Source organism: Gossypium arboreum, chromosome 10 (assembly GCF_025698485.1).
Source record: "Gossypium arboreum isolate Shixiya-1 chromosome 10, ASM2569848v2, whole genome shotgun sequence".
Lineage (NCBI taxonomy): Eukaryota > Viridiplantae > Streptophyta > Magnoliopsida > Malvales > Malvaceae > Gossypium > Gossypium arboreum.
In genome coordinates, this window is record NC_069079.1 from 124,807,135 (window position 1) to 124,820,931 (window position 13,797).

General features: G+C 34.6%; 1 long non-coding RNA gene across 1 annotated transcript in view; it reads left to right on the top strand.

Annotated features, from left to right (window-relative positions):
* Positions 1 to 3,684: 3,684 nt before the first annotated feature.
* Positions 3,685 to 13,797, top strand: part of LOC128282271 (uncharacterized) — a 65,733-nt gene continuing 55,620 nt past the window's right edge. Inside the window, exon 1 of the long non-coding RNA XR_008272492.1 lies at positions 3,685 to 3,776. This is a non-coding gene — a long non-coding RNA (uncharacterized LOC128282271). The remainder of the gene's footprint in view (positions 3,777 to 13,797) is intronic.

Here is a 13,797-nt window from a genome sequence, read left to right on the forward strand (position 1 = left end):
TCCAAAATCAATCGCCTACGATAACCACCACCGCCACTCAAACTTAACTAATCCAATATCAATATATGTAAATCCTAAGCACATCACCATACGGAACATAAGGGCATATTCGTCATTTTACCATACAGGGGTATTACGGTCACTTTACCCTACAGGGGCTTTACGGTCTTTTTACCTTTTAGGGGTATTTTAGTCATTTCATCCTACAAGGGTGTTTTGGTAAATCAACAAACCAAAGGTATTTCAAGAATTTTGTAAACCAATGGTACTTCTATAATTTTTAAAAAGTCAAGGGTATTTCTGTAACTTTGTAAATCAGGGGTATTTTGGTAATTTTACAAATTGAGGGTATTTCGGTAATTTTGTAAATCGAGGGTAAAACAGTAATTCTGTAAATCAAGGGTAAAATAGTAATTCTATAAATCGAGGGTAAAACGGTAATTCTGTAAATCGAGGGTAAAACGGTAATTCTGTAAGTCGAGGGTAAAACGATAATTATGTAAATCAGGGGTAAAATGGTAATTATGTAAATTGTGGGTAAAACGGTAATTCTGTAAGTCGAGGGTAAAATGATAATTATGTAAATCAGGGGTAAAACGGTAATTATGTAAATTAGGGGTAAAACGGTAATTCTATAAATCGAGGGTAAAATAGTAATTCTGTAAACTGAGGGTAAAACGGTAATTCTATAAATCGAGGGTAAAACGGTAATTTTACAAATCGAGGGTAAAACGGTAATTCTATAAATCGAGGGTACTTTGGTAATTTTACAAGTCGAGGGTATTTCAATAATTTTACAGGTCGAGGGTATTTCAGTAATTTCACAAATTAGGGGTATTTTGGTAATTTTACAAACTAGGGGTATTTTGGTAATTTTATAAACCAAGGGTATTTTAGTAATTTTACAAATTAGGGGTATTTTGGTAATTTTATAAACCAAGGGTATTTTAAACATGGATAACAATACTAATGGCTCTAAAGCCCATTCTCGGCCCAAATGGGCCCACACGCTCGTGTGGCCCTTTTAGCCCAAATCTAGCCACAAATATTAGATTCACCTAGCCTAGCCCAAATTTACTACACAATCAAACAACTTATCCAATTGGGCTTGTAGGCCCATTAGGCCCACATGACCCCTTTCGACCCATCGTGGCCCGAAGTAGCCATCCTACAGCCTAGAGTAGTAAGAAATACACACCGATAGGAGACCTGAGTTAATCCACACTCAGAGCACTCTTAGCCGACGCCCAACCCAAACGAGCACGCCATATAGCGAAAGGGATCACCAAGAAAGGTACATTTACTCTCTTCATGGTTCCTCTATTTAAAGCCGACTTCACAACCACTCTTATGTTAGCTTCCGATGTGGGATCCTCCAACATTAGAGTTTAAATTCAACACCAACTCTTGCCCCTCGTTAGCAAAATAAATGCTCCTTGCTTGCCATGGGATTCGAACCTATGCCTCCCTTAAATGCTCCACATGCTACTTGCCACTAAGCCACAAGGCTTTTTGTGTCATATTTTATCCCCAATTAATTATAAGGTCTAAAGGCCAAAGTCCAGTTCCTTTAAAAAAACAAAATAAATTGCAAGAGCCAAGGCTTGAACCCAGTGCTCCCATACAACCTTAATGACGCCACAACCACTAGACTACAAGCTTCCTTGTGTCATTTATTTAACACAATAATTTAAAACCCTCATCCAAGCATCCGTGTTTTTTTCACTTAATACCAAAATTTTTGCTAAAGCCCAAGTTTGAACCCAAGATTTCTCCAACACTTCTCAAAGCCATTAACCACTAATAGCAAACATTTAATTGTTTCATTTCATTGCACAATTAAATACCTATATACAACCTCCTTACGGACCCCCACTCAAGGCCCAATACTTCTAGGCCCAAATTGGGTGTTACACTAAACCTTAAAATAACATAATCTTTTTATGCGTTTTTAAAAAATAGCGTCCTTTCTTTGTTTATCAATTTTTTTAAATCTACTATTTTAATATATCAAATGGTTTAGATTAAATATTTATAAATATTTAAGCATTAATTTATATATATAAATTAATTAAATAAAAATGATGTTAATTATAACAATAATTGCTTTAATATTTCACAATCATGTGCACGCTAAATCACTTTTTGTAGACACTCAATTTTGCCCGGCCCATTTCAGTATTTAAAATAATAAACCCCAAAAAAACGATGTAACGCCCCAATTTTCAGGAATTCTGTGAATGTTGGCATAGGTTTAATTATGTTTGTGGGCCTCTAGAAGGCCCAAGCTTAAGATAGAACCCGGTAATTTTAGTTAATTTTTGTTCCATAAGAAAAAGGGAGTGAAATTATGAAATAGGACCTATGTGAAAATGTTTGAAAATGCTATAGGCTAAATTGAAATGGCCAAATAAATAGGAGTGCAAAATAGGAGGATTTGCATGACAAACCTCCCATTTTACATGAAGTGGCTAGCCATCATGTTGTTGTAGACAATATGAGCACTTGATATCCATAATTCATGGTACAAATTGATAATGGGTTAGGTAAATGTTCCATGATAATGGATTAGGTAAATATTCCATGATAATGGGTTAGGTAAATGTTCCATGATAATGGTTTAGGTAAATGTTCCATGATGGGAATTTCATGTCTTTTGTATTAAAGAATTAAATGGATGAAATATGAAATTTTATTAAAAGAAAAAGGGTGAAAAGAAAAAGTTTTGTCCATCTTTGTTCATCATAGCGAAAGTTAGAGAAGAGAAAGGAGAGGAGAAAGCTCTTGAATGTTTGGTCACTTGGGAAGAAAATTGAAGGTAAGTTCATGGTAGTTTGCTTTTATTCTGAGGTTCATGAGTTCTTCTTGATTCTACCTTAACTCTTGAAGCATATTTTGGTTTTTAGTTGTGTTGTGAGCATTTGGTCATTAATTAAAATGAAGGAAATGGTTGTTGTTTCATGTTCTTTTGATGAAAAATGGAAGATAGGTGAAGTTGAGCCAAACAAATGAGCATGCATGTGCCTTAGATGCTAAGGGGAAAAATCGGCTAACATGTTGTGCTTTAAAATGATGAAATGGAGAATATACTTAAGTAAACTCATAGATATGTGATGATTGATTGGTGATATACATGTTTAAATAACATGCATGCAAGTTATGTGTGAAAGAGTGATTTGGTAATAAATCTGCTTGGGATAGCAGCAGTAATGTGACTTTGGAAACTCACCATAAATTGTGAGAGATGAGTTAGAAGGTGAATAAATTATTTAATTAAAGCTTAATGAGTCTAGTTTCAAATGAAACAAACGAGAACATATTTTGAATTCTGTACAATGAGAAATTTGATTCGTAATGAAGAGTGGTCAGATTAGTCAAACAGTGAAACATGGGAAACTTTAAGAAAAATCTGGTATTGATTGGCCAAACCAAAAATTCTAAAAATTTTATTGATAGAAGATATATGAGTCTATTTTCAGGGAAAATTAATGGCACTTGATTTGGAGTTTCGTAGCTCCAGTTATAAATGATTTAGTGACTGTTGCTCAGGAAGATAGCTTGCAGTGAAATTATGATTATGTGGTAAACATTGACAAAAATTTGTTAATGAGTTGCTTATTGATTTCTTATAAGCTTACTATGATCTATAGGTGTGGTTGGCCGAATATTGTAAGGGGTTAATATGTAGTTTGTATTTGAATAGTTAGATTAACGTGTTAGTAATCCAATTGTAGGCGGTTCGTGTGTGGATCTCGTCAGCATATCATCGCAAACAGGTGTGTAACTAACACCCTCTTTCTTAGTCTGGATCGGCAAAAGTCGAAAAGTCGAAATGCCGAAAATTGGTATTTTGTAGATTTGCAAGTGTGCGAATGCTCGTGAGGTAAATCGATTAATGTTTTTGGTAAACTACAAAAATTTGACCGCAAAGTACATGATTTCGTGCCTTTGATATTTTTGGGCTTAATGGGCCAAAATTGAATGATGGGCCAACGGCCCAATTCGTAAGAACCCTCGACGTGATTCGTTAGTACGTGAAAAGTAAGAATATGCATGAAAACCCTAAAATAGATAAATTACTAAAATACCTTTAAAAGTGGAAAATTTATAGTTTTACCCTAGTAGATAAATTACCAAATACCCCTAGGTTAAATTGACCTAAATGCATGTTTGATTGTTGTTATTTATCGCATGCCATGTTGTTATTATCTCGATGCATGGGACCGGGATATTGACGGAGGAAGTACTGAAAGTGGCTTGTCCACGTCTTGGAGGCTTTGCCTCAATTTATCGTTAATCGAGCAAAAGGCTACAATCGTGGAGTGTTGGGTGGGTGGGTTAAGCTATTCCCACATGGAGTGTATGGTGGTACGGTGGAGTGTATTGGTTGGTGGGTTGAGTAGTCTCCTAAATGGGCTTGCATATGTTTACCGATGTTGCATGCATTTTGAAATGGGCCAATGGGCCATCTTGTTATCTGAATAAGGGCTAAGGCTCGCTTTATTGTAATCAAAAGGGCTCGCCCAAGACCATTGTTACCCAAATGGGCTTGCATATGTTTACTTATGTTGCATGTATTTTGAAATGGGCCTATGGGCCATACTCATTATCTGAATAAGGGCTAAGGCCCGCTTATTGTAATCTGAAAAGGGCTCGCCCAATACCATCGTTATTCGAATGGGCTTATGCCCAATGGGCTTAAGTGACTTGGGCTTTGAATGGGTTTTCCTTACACACTGAGTTTCCCCAAACTCACCCCTTTTATTTTCATCCACGCAGGAAATCCCCAACGATAGTGGGCTTTGAGCTGTGAGAGAATTCGGAGTGGCCACCCGTTCTGAAAGTTTGATTTTCTTCTGGTGAATTGGACATCCTTTTAATTACGTTTGAGGTTTTGGACTTTTAAATGTAATAAGGCCGCTTATTTATTTTTGATGGTTTTTATATGTTTTATTAAGATAGGTAATATTTATATTTAACTGTTGAAATTGGATAGCTTTGAAGCGCGTTTTCAAAAACAGTAATTGTTTTCAAAATAACACGAAAACAAGCAAAGCTTCCGCAATAAAGATATTTTCCAAAATTAATCACTTTTCCTAAAAAGGACTTAATCAAATCGGTTTCCTAGAAATATACATGACGTTAAGGTATGGCAATGGTGGTTTGCATGGATCCGAAGGGAGTTTGGTACTTAAGCAGTCCGATGGACTCACCTCCTCTTTTCCGGTTTCCTACCTGGTGCACAGCTTCCATTCACTTTAACCTATAATTAAATTATCTTTTAAAACACTAAGTTAGTTTTTCTGGATCAACAATATAAAATGTTTTGAATGCTTCGATGTGGCATGTCGGATTCGGTCATAACGTCTGGGCCGGGTTTTGGGTGCTACAAACTAAGTCCAAGTTCAGTCCAGAATTACAAATATAATTTGGCCCGATCGGAATGGCCCATTACTTGAAAAGATTTAAGGTCCATCTACAAGCTTGACTCATATGGAAATATAATCTTCAATGATATGCAATCTTAGATATGATACAATCTTAGATATGATTGCAATCTTAGATATGATACAATCTTAGATATGATTGCAATCTTAGATATGATATACAATCTTAGAAGATATGATTTTGTAATCTTGGAGATTTAATTTGTAGATATCCTTTAATCTTAACCGTTGATGTAATTGATCTGCATGTTGGATTTGGGGAGGCTCAACTATAAATAGAGGCCTCTCCTTCATTGTAAAGGGACTGAAGTTTTGAGAAGCAATAAGAATTCTTGAGAGCATTCACTCAAATTTCTCTCCCTCTTGCGTTCTTACTCTCTCTGGTTTGTTCTTATTTTATTCTTCGTCTATCTTAGTTTTTCAACTTTTTTTTTAATTTCACCCCTTTTTTATATACTTTTAAACTTATTTTTAATTTATTATATATATTATTTATTATATTATTTATATTTTCAAAATTTGTAAATTATTATTATATATTATATTTAACTTATATATCTTATATATTTATTTATTTATTTATATTATACATTATTTTAAAACTTACATTTTTATATTATATATTATAAATTATTTCATTTATTATTATTTTATATACTATCATATATTATCTATTTTAAAATTCACTATTAAATATTATATTTTTATGTATTATTAAATGTTTATATTATTTGATATAATACAATATCATAATTTTTATTATTTTATCTTAAAATTAAAGTTTATCTATAACATATTATTATCACCCATTTCTAAATTGTATTTTAATTATATACACATATATCCAAATTACTCACTTTATTTTATTAAACCTTTTATATTTTTTATATTATAAATTGTCCATGTATTAAATGCTATTTTCATGATTTTATAAAGTGTTGATTGCTTGATAACATATGTTACTATATTATTATTATTATTTTTATATATTATTGTATTTGTTTGTCTTGTTTTGTTTTTATACAATCATACATCATGCATCATTTTCTCGTTTATTAATATGTTTAAATATATGTTGAATTACATGTTTATATGTTTTATCTATTCTTCTTTAATATATGTTGTTTTTTTGTATGTATATTTTACTTATTTAAAATTTTCCATATTTTATATTTCTTATATATATATATTAATTAATGTATGACATTTATGTTATTGTTATTATGCTTTTATTTACCTATTTCTATAATATGTTATCTTGTATGTTATGTTTTATTATGTTAATGTGCTCCTTCATGCATCAGTTTTAAAAAACGAGACTTTAAAGTTTTCAAAAATAAAAAGCCAATGCTTGGTGTTTGGAAGCTTCGAAAAAGTAGTGCCCTAACTTATTGGGTTGCAACTTTTCTCGTTGAGTTCGAATAGTCAAGTACCCTTCTAATTTTTTTAAGGTTTTCAAAATACGAGCAACTGTCTTGGAATTTCAAAGCGTTGTGTCCTAACTTATTGGATGTGGCATTTTGTCGTTTCGAGATAGGGATTTCAAAAAGGGGGGCTAACTTAGTGTCAATATTTTGATACAAGTGAATCTCAATTTTCAAAATCAAAATATTCTAAAGAGGATTGCATCTTAAAATTTTTGAATTTCTGACATTAAAGACACTTGATAATCAATTAGGTACTAATTTTTGGGCGTTACGAGGGTGCTAACCCTTCCTCGTATGTAACCGGCTCCCGAACCCATTTTCTGATTTCGTATACCAAAACTAATGATTTTAAAACAAAACATTTTATAAGGTGATCCAATCACACCTAAAAAGATTGGTGGCGACTCTCGTTTTCATTTTTCTTAAAGTCGATTCCTATTTTCCAAAACTCGATTTAAAAATGGTTTCGACAGCTTGGCAACTCCACTGGGGACTAATAAGAGAGTCAAGCCGTGTAATTGATTATCTCTTGTCTTAATGTCGGAAATTAAAAATTTTAAAATTTAATCCTCTTTGCATTACATGTGTTTGTATTATTGCATGTGTTGCTATATTCTGATACGCATTGCATTTGCATGACCGTTGTGGTCACACCCTTAAGTGGGAGTGAGAAGCTACACCTTCGTGAGGTTTTCGCCTCCGTGCAGGATAGTGGATCACTTTCGGGATACATCCGCAGCTATGGTTTCGTGAGATTTTCACCTCCGTGTAGCCATGGGGAAATGTATTCCCCTGAACTGAACTCGATTCAAATGAGCCTATAATAGGTGAGGATTGAGGAATCTGCTAGTTTGGGTACCTCAAACTTTAGAAACAAACCACATATAGAACAACCGTAAGAGCTCAATATAGATAGAATTATACTTAGGTTATCTTTATGTTTATTAATATCATATGATACTGACTGTTTTCTTTCTTTTGTGCATGTCATTTTGCATTTAAAAGGTATCGATTTACGGTCAGTTTCTAAGTTAGAAAGTTTTATTATGGAAAACAGACTTCTTGATAGAGTGGAGGGCAACACTAACGTCTATAAATGGTCAAAGGAAACGCTGAAGGATACACATCAGAATTATGGGGTTACACTCGCATCAGCATGGCGCAAAATAATCTCTAGGAGTTAAAGGAAATATGGGATCAATGGAGTAATAAAGCCAAGTAGTTGTTCTACAATAACTAAGGGGACTTGCAGTATTTGCTTGACAGGAGGATAGATGAGCAATTCAAAGTGAGTGTGGGAGTATTGATGGACACTTCTACCATTATAGCATTTCTCCTTCATATGAAGACGGTTGCCATGTGGATGGTAAGGGTATTGGAAGGAAAGTGATTGATAGAGTGCATGAGACCTACAAAAATGAGTTGGATGGAAAGAATTTTTCCTATAATGGTAAAAAGCTCGTTTACTATAAGGATCGCTACCAAACAACAAGCATGAGTTTACTATGTTGCACTTATCAGAGACAATGGAAATGCAAGCCCTGATGGTCTGTCAAAATGGACGCAAAACAATGAGATTAAAGAAGACCATATCATTTAAAGACCTTTAAAGTAGAGATTACCTATGCTACGAGGATACCCATACAAGCAATGCTCTGCGGGAGCAGAAATATGAAAACTCTCAAGAAGTATTGAGGATATAGGATATCATTTTAAGGTAGCATACTGCGGAACAGTGATGCCTGCTTGTTCACCATTTTCTCTCCCAAGATAATCAGAATAATTTCACAGGTATTGGAGGAGGTGACCCTAGCTGCACGGATTACCCCACAAGTGAGGTCATAGCTCAAACTCAGGAGGTAGCTGATTATTTACAGACATTGGCGGTATAGGCTGACATATTGAGTACCAATATGAGATACAATCAGATCGTGGCTAAAAGTTTGTTTTAAAACTTTGGGCATTAGGGCGAAAGCATATTTGTAATCCATTTATATGTAAAGATATTCTTTTTCTAAATAAAATTTTCTAAATGAGATTGAATCGAGATCGATACCTTTTTGCATTCATGCATTTGCATTACATTACATCAAAGAAAAGAAGGTGTTGATTTGAAATTTGATTCCTAAATAGAATAGTTTGTCATAAGGAAATGAATTTCTTGATAAAGTAGATTATAGTGCGGTCGTCTGAATATAGTCCAAATAAACGACGAGAGAAAGCTGATAGTCCATGGAGGAGTACATGATGTGATTGCCAGATATTCAAGCCAACAAAGGTTATCCAAGAGCACGACGAGAGAAAGCCGGAAGTCCACGAAGGAATACATGACTTGATTGCCAACGAAGATTATCCAAGAGCCGGCACTTTTTGATGAGTATCATGGAGATAAGTGAGCAAGAGATCGAGGCTCAGATTAAGCAGCAAGGAGCTAGCAAAGGCATCTTTTAGAGAATTTACAGGATTTAACCATGAAGAAAAGATCAGTGTTTACTTGGACTATGAAAGACAAGACCACATATGTAATCTATTTTCATGTAAAGAAATCTGTTTTCTAGAAAAGTTATTCTAATGGAATTGAATTCAAGATCAACATCTCCTTTTCTTTTGCATTCATGCATTTGCATTGCATCACATCACATGCATTCAAAATTATAAAAGACCCTAATTAGTTAAAGTTATTAAAAAGAGAAAGAAAAAGAGAGAGAGAGAAGAGGGTCACGGCTGAGTGAAAAAAAAAGAAGTTGAATGGGAATTAACGATGTTCCTTTACATATCCCCGACTTTTGAGTCAGGAGGGATAGCTTACCCGGAGAAAGGGGTGTTTGGAAATAAAAATCATCCCATCAATGTCATACATGAGGAAGGGACTGAATAAAGAGACCTTGAGGGCATTCGCCCTTACGAACCGGGAAGTACTTTAAACAATTGGACTGCAGAAGAACTTCCTGTAATCTTTAGGAATTTTACGGAGTAATATTCAGAACACTTTCATTGCTCTAAAGCCTAGGAGTAATGAGATTTATTTTGTGAAGTAGGCTCATGGTCGGACATCATTGTTTCAATAAAACATATCTTTCATGATTAATTCGAGTAAATATTCTTTTATTCTGATTCTTTTGACCTTTGACATTCTTTATAAATTTTCATTTCATGTAAATAGTCATTCTTGAATTTATTTATTCCTTGTATATTCTTTTGTGTGCCTATCATAGATCCCTAAATATCAATAACACGGGCAACGATACTATAGATTCAGAGTTCCTTTTGAGTGTGATATGTGTTTAGAGGAATCTCAGTACTTTGAAGATGACAGAAGTTGTGACTTGTTTTTGAATTTGTTGAAAATAGTTTTTACCCCATGAAGTGGTGGTAGGAAATATAGCCTTAGAGGAAAGAAAGATTATGAAATTGGAATTAGCTGAGGAGACAAAACAAGACCTTGTTGAGACTATTATGGAATTCAAAAATGTGGTCTAAAGACGCATTTGCAATTGCCAGGGTAAACATGAGGTTTTGGGGTACTGTTGGTCCACCATGGAAAGGGATAGTATCAGTTGTATAATGAATGCAAAATTTAAAGGAGTCAAGACTTATGGGGCATGTATGTTATGGGCCCGAGCTCGTCAAGAGTTTCAAGCTGACAATGACTCATCTTTGTGGACGTCAACTACTCCATTAAGAGGGGGGAGATAGCTTCATATGCCAATATTACAAAGTCAAAAGTCATCCATTCCAAAAAAAAAAAAGAGATTATAACTGCACATTGCCAAAAGTTTGCTGTCTTTTCAAAGATAATGCGCCATACCACGGTACAACAAAGGTTGCCAAAAGAAAAGAAAAAAAAATAAATTACAGAAGATGACCGAGACTGGTAAAAATTGGCATAAGAAACTACTGCTTACTCTCTATACTTACGCTGGGGCAAACACCTTCAATTCCAGTTGTTTCAAAGGTTCCAACCGTCATCCTTGGAATGGGTACATTGTTTGGCTTTCCTGAGCAGTCTGATGTGCTGTCAATAGCTGCGATGGTTAGCTCGAGGCGGTGGCCATTGATTTCCAGCTATGGGGCATCAGGCCGTACACTGTCTCTGAAGCTTAAAATGATAGATTCTTTCTTCAAAACTAGTTTCTGACAAAGCGGATGACGGTATCATGAAGGAAGCTCTCTTAGGCTTCTATACAAAGAGGAAACCTGATCAAATCATTATTTTTAGGGATGGAGTTAGCGAGTCTCAATTCAATCAAGTTTGGATCAAGTTATTGAGGCATGCACGTTCCTTGACGAGAAGTGGGACCCTAAAGATTGTTGTAACGCCCCGTGCCCGAGACCGTTGCCGGAGTCGAACACGAGGTGTTAACAGACTTATTTCATTGTAAAACACAGTTCATTTAAAATTTCCAGACAAGCTGGCTAACTGCGTCACTGTCACCTTAAAAATCATATCTCTAGTTCCAAAATTCGAAAACCAGTTCCATAAATTTTTTCTGAAACTAGACCCATAATTCCATCTACAATTTTTTTTCTAGAATTTTTGGTCGGGCCAATTAGTACAGTTTATTAGTTAAAGTCTCCCCTGTTTCAGGGTTCGACTGCTCTGACCTTCATGCATTACGACTTATATATCTCCCTGTACAGGGCTTCAATACTTATGCCATTTGTTTCTAAGGAAACTATACTCAAAAAGGAATCTATACATATATGGCATGACTTCTAATTATCTCTGGTTAATTTATAGTGAATTTCCAAAGTCAGATCAGGGGATCCAGAAATCGCTCTGGCCCTGTTCCATGAAAACTTAAATATCTCTTAAAATACGACTCATATGATCGTTTTGTTTCTTCCATATGAAAGTAGATTCATCAAGGTTAGATTACATAATTTATTTACTATTTAATTCCATTCCTAATATTTTTAGTGATTTTTTCAAATTTACATCACTGCTGTTGTCAGCATCTGCCTTTAAGGTAGACTTTACCTATTTCATAGTTTCCATGATTCAACTAGCCCTTTAGCATATATAGCACAAAATATGATCATGATTAACCATTCCAATGGCCAATCATTGCCAAGAATATCCACACCTCTCATTAACCATATACATACAAAATGATTATAACACTATGCTCAAAATATATAAGCCATTTTCGCATGGCTATCCAAATATATACAACACCAAAGTACTTGACTAACAACAAAAGGGTAGTCCTATACATGCCATTAGCAGAGTTCAACTAAAAGAGTACCACAAGGACTTTGATAGTGTGGACGACTTCGACTTTGACAATCCCGAGTCCGATAGCTGACGAACCAAAATCTATGAAACAGAGAATCAAAGAAACGGAATAAGCATTTAATACTTAGTAAGTTTTGAATAATGAAATTAGTTTCGGCTAAGGTATAACATTCATATAGCTAAATGAATAACTTCATATATGCACATTTTCATAATCATACTTACTTTACACTTCAACCAATATATTCATACACAAGGTATCAAACCTATCTAAAGGCCGAAAATTCATTAATCAATTTAACGGATACTATTTAAAACGAATCGACTTTTCCGATGCATGTACGAAACATACCTTATCGTTTGGATTTTATGAGCGTATTAATTGAAATTATTACAGCAAGATCGCTCACTTCCAAACCCAAGTATCTTCGGGATTTAGCCGGATATAACAACTCGCACAAATGCCTTCGGGTCCTAGCCCGGATACAACAACTCGCACAAATGCCTTCGGGTCTTAGCCCGGATATAGCAACTCGTACAAATGCCTTCGGGTCTTAGCCCGGATATAGTAACTCGCACAAATGCCTTCGGGTCTTAGCCCGGTTATCATCCGAATAATCATGCACATATGTCCACAAATCATAACACATTTTTATTTCGTTATCATTACTAGAACTCAGACACAAGGCACTTATCTACCATTACCATTTTCGGCTCAATAGCCACATACAAAGAGCATGGTTTTGATTCGCTATATAACATGATCTAATCGAGTCATAATCTAAGTTCCATTACTCGAAAACTTACCTCGGATGCTGTCGAACGATTTCAACGGTTATTTGATCACCTTTTCCTTTCCTTTATCGGATTTAGTCCCCCTTTGCTCTTGAGCTTAATTTAACAAATAAATTGATTTAATCATTTTGAACATCAAGGAGGAATTTAAGGTACTTAGCCCATATATATATTAGGCATTAGAGTCATATATGTATGAAATCATGAATCAAATTCAACATTTTAGCCAATATTCTCTTTTAGCCGATTTTCTAAGTCAAGATAAGGCCATCAATATGCTTACCTATAGCTGAACGTACAACATCAATCTATGTATTCATTCATGTGGCCGAATATGCATGTCTATGTTGAGGCCGATTATTTACTTAATACATTCCACAAATATGGTTACTTGCATTGACTAAATACCATTTTGTTTCAAGTTCAAAACTCGGCGAATACACATATATATACACTAGTAATCAAATACTAACATTTGCACTTCACCTTAATAGCTAGCTTAGCCAACCTTAGTTTAACATATAATTGTTCATAACACAATTAAAGCATCCTCTCCATTCCATCAATTCAAAACACATACATCACTCAATAATATTCCAAGTCATATTCGGCCTTAGTACACACTTGTTAGCCGATTTTTCTCCATTTAGCAACTAATGCACATATGTGCTCATTTGCTAGACTCTACTTCACCTAACTACCATTTCTCAATCCAAATAACATGAACAACATTTACTCATGACATCAAGCATTCTTTAATTCGGCTATCACTAGTATAAGCTCCTTACCTTAATATTAACCTAAGATGACCGAATGCTATTTAACCCAAGTCATCAAGAGTTTTATTATTTAACACCTTAGATATCCATTTCAAGACACTTAACCGGCC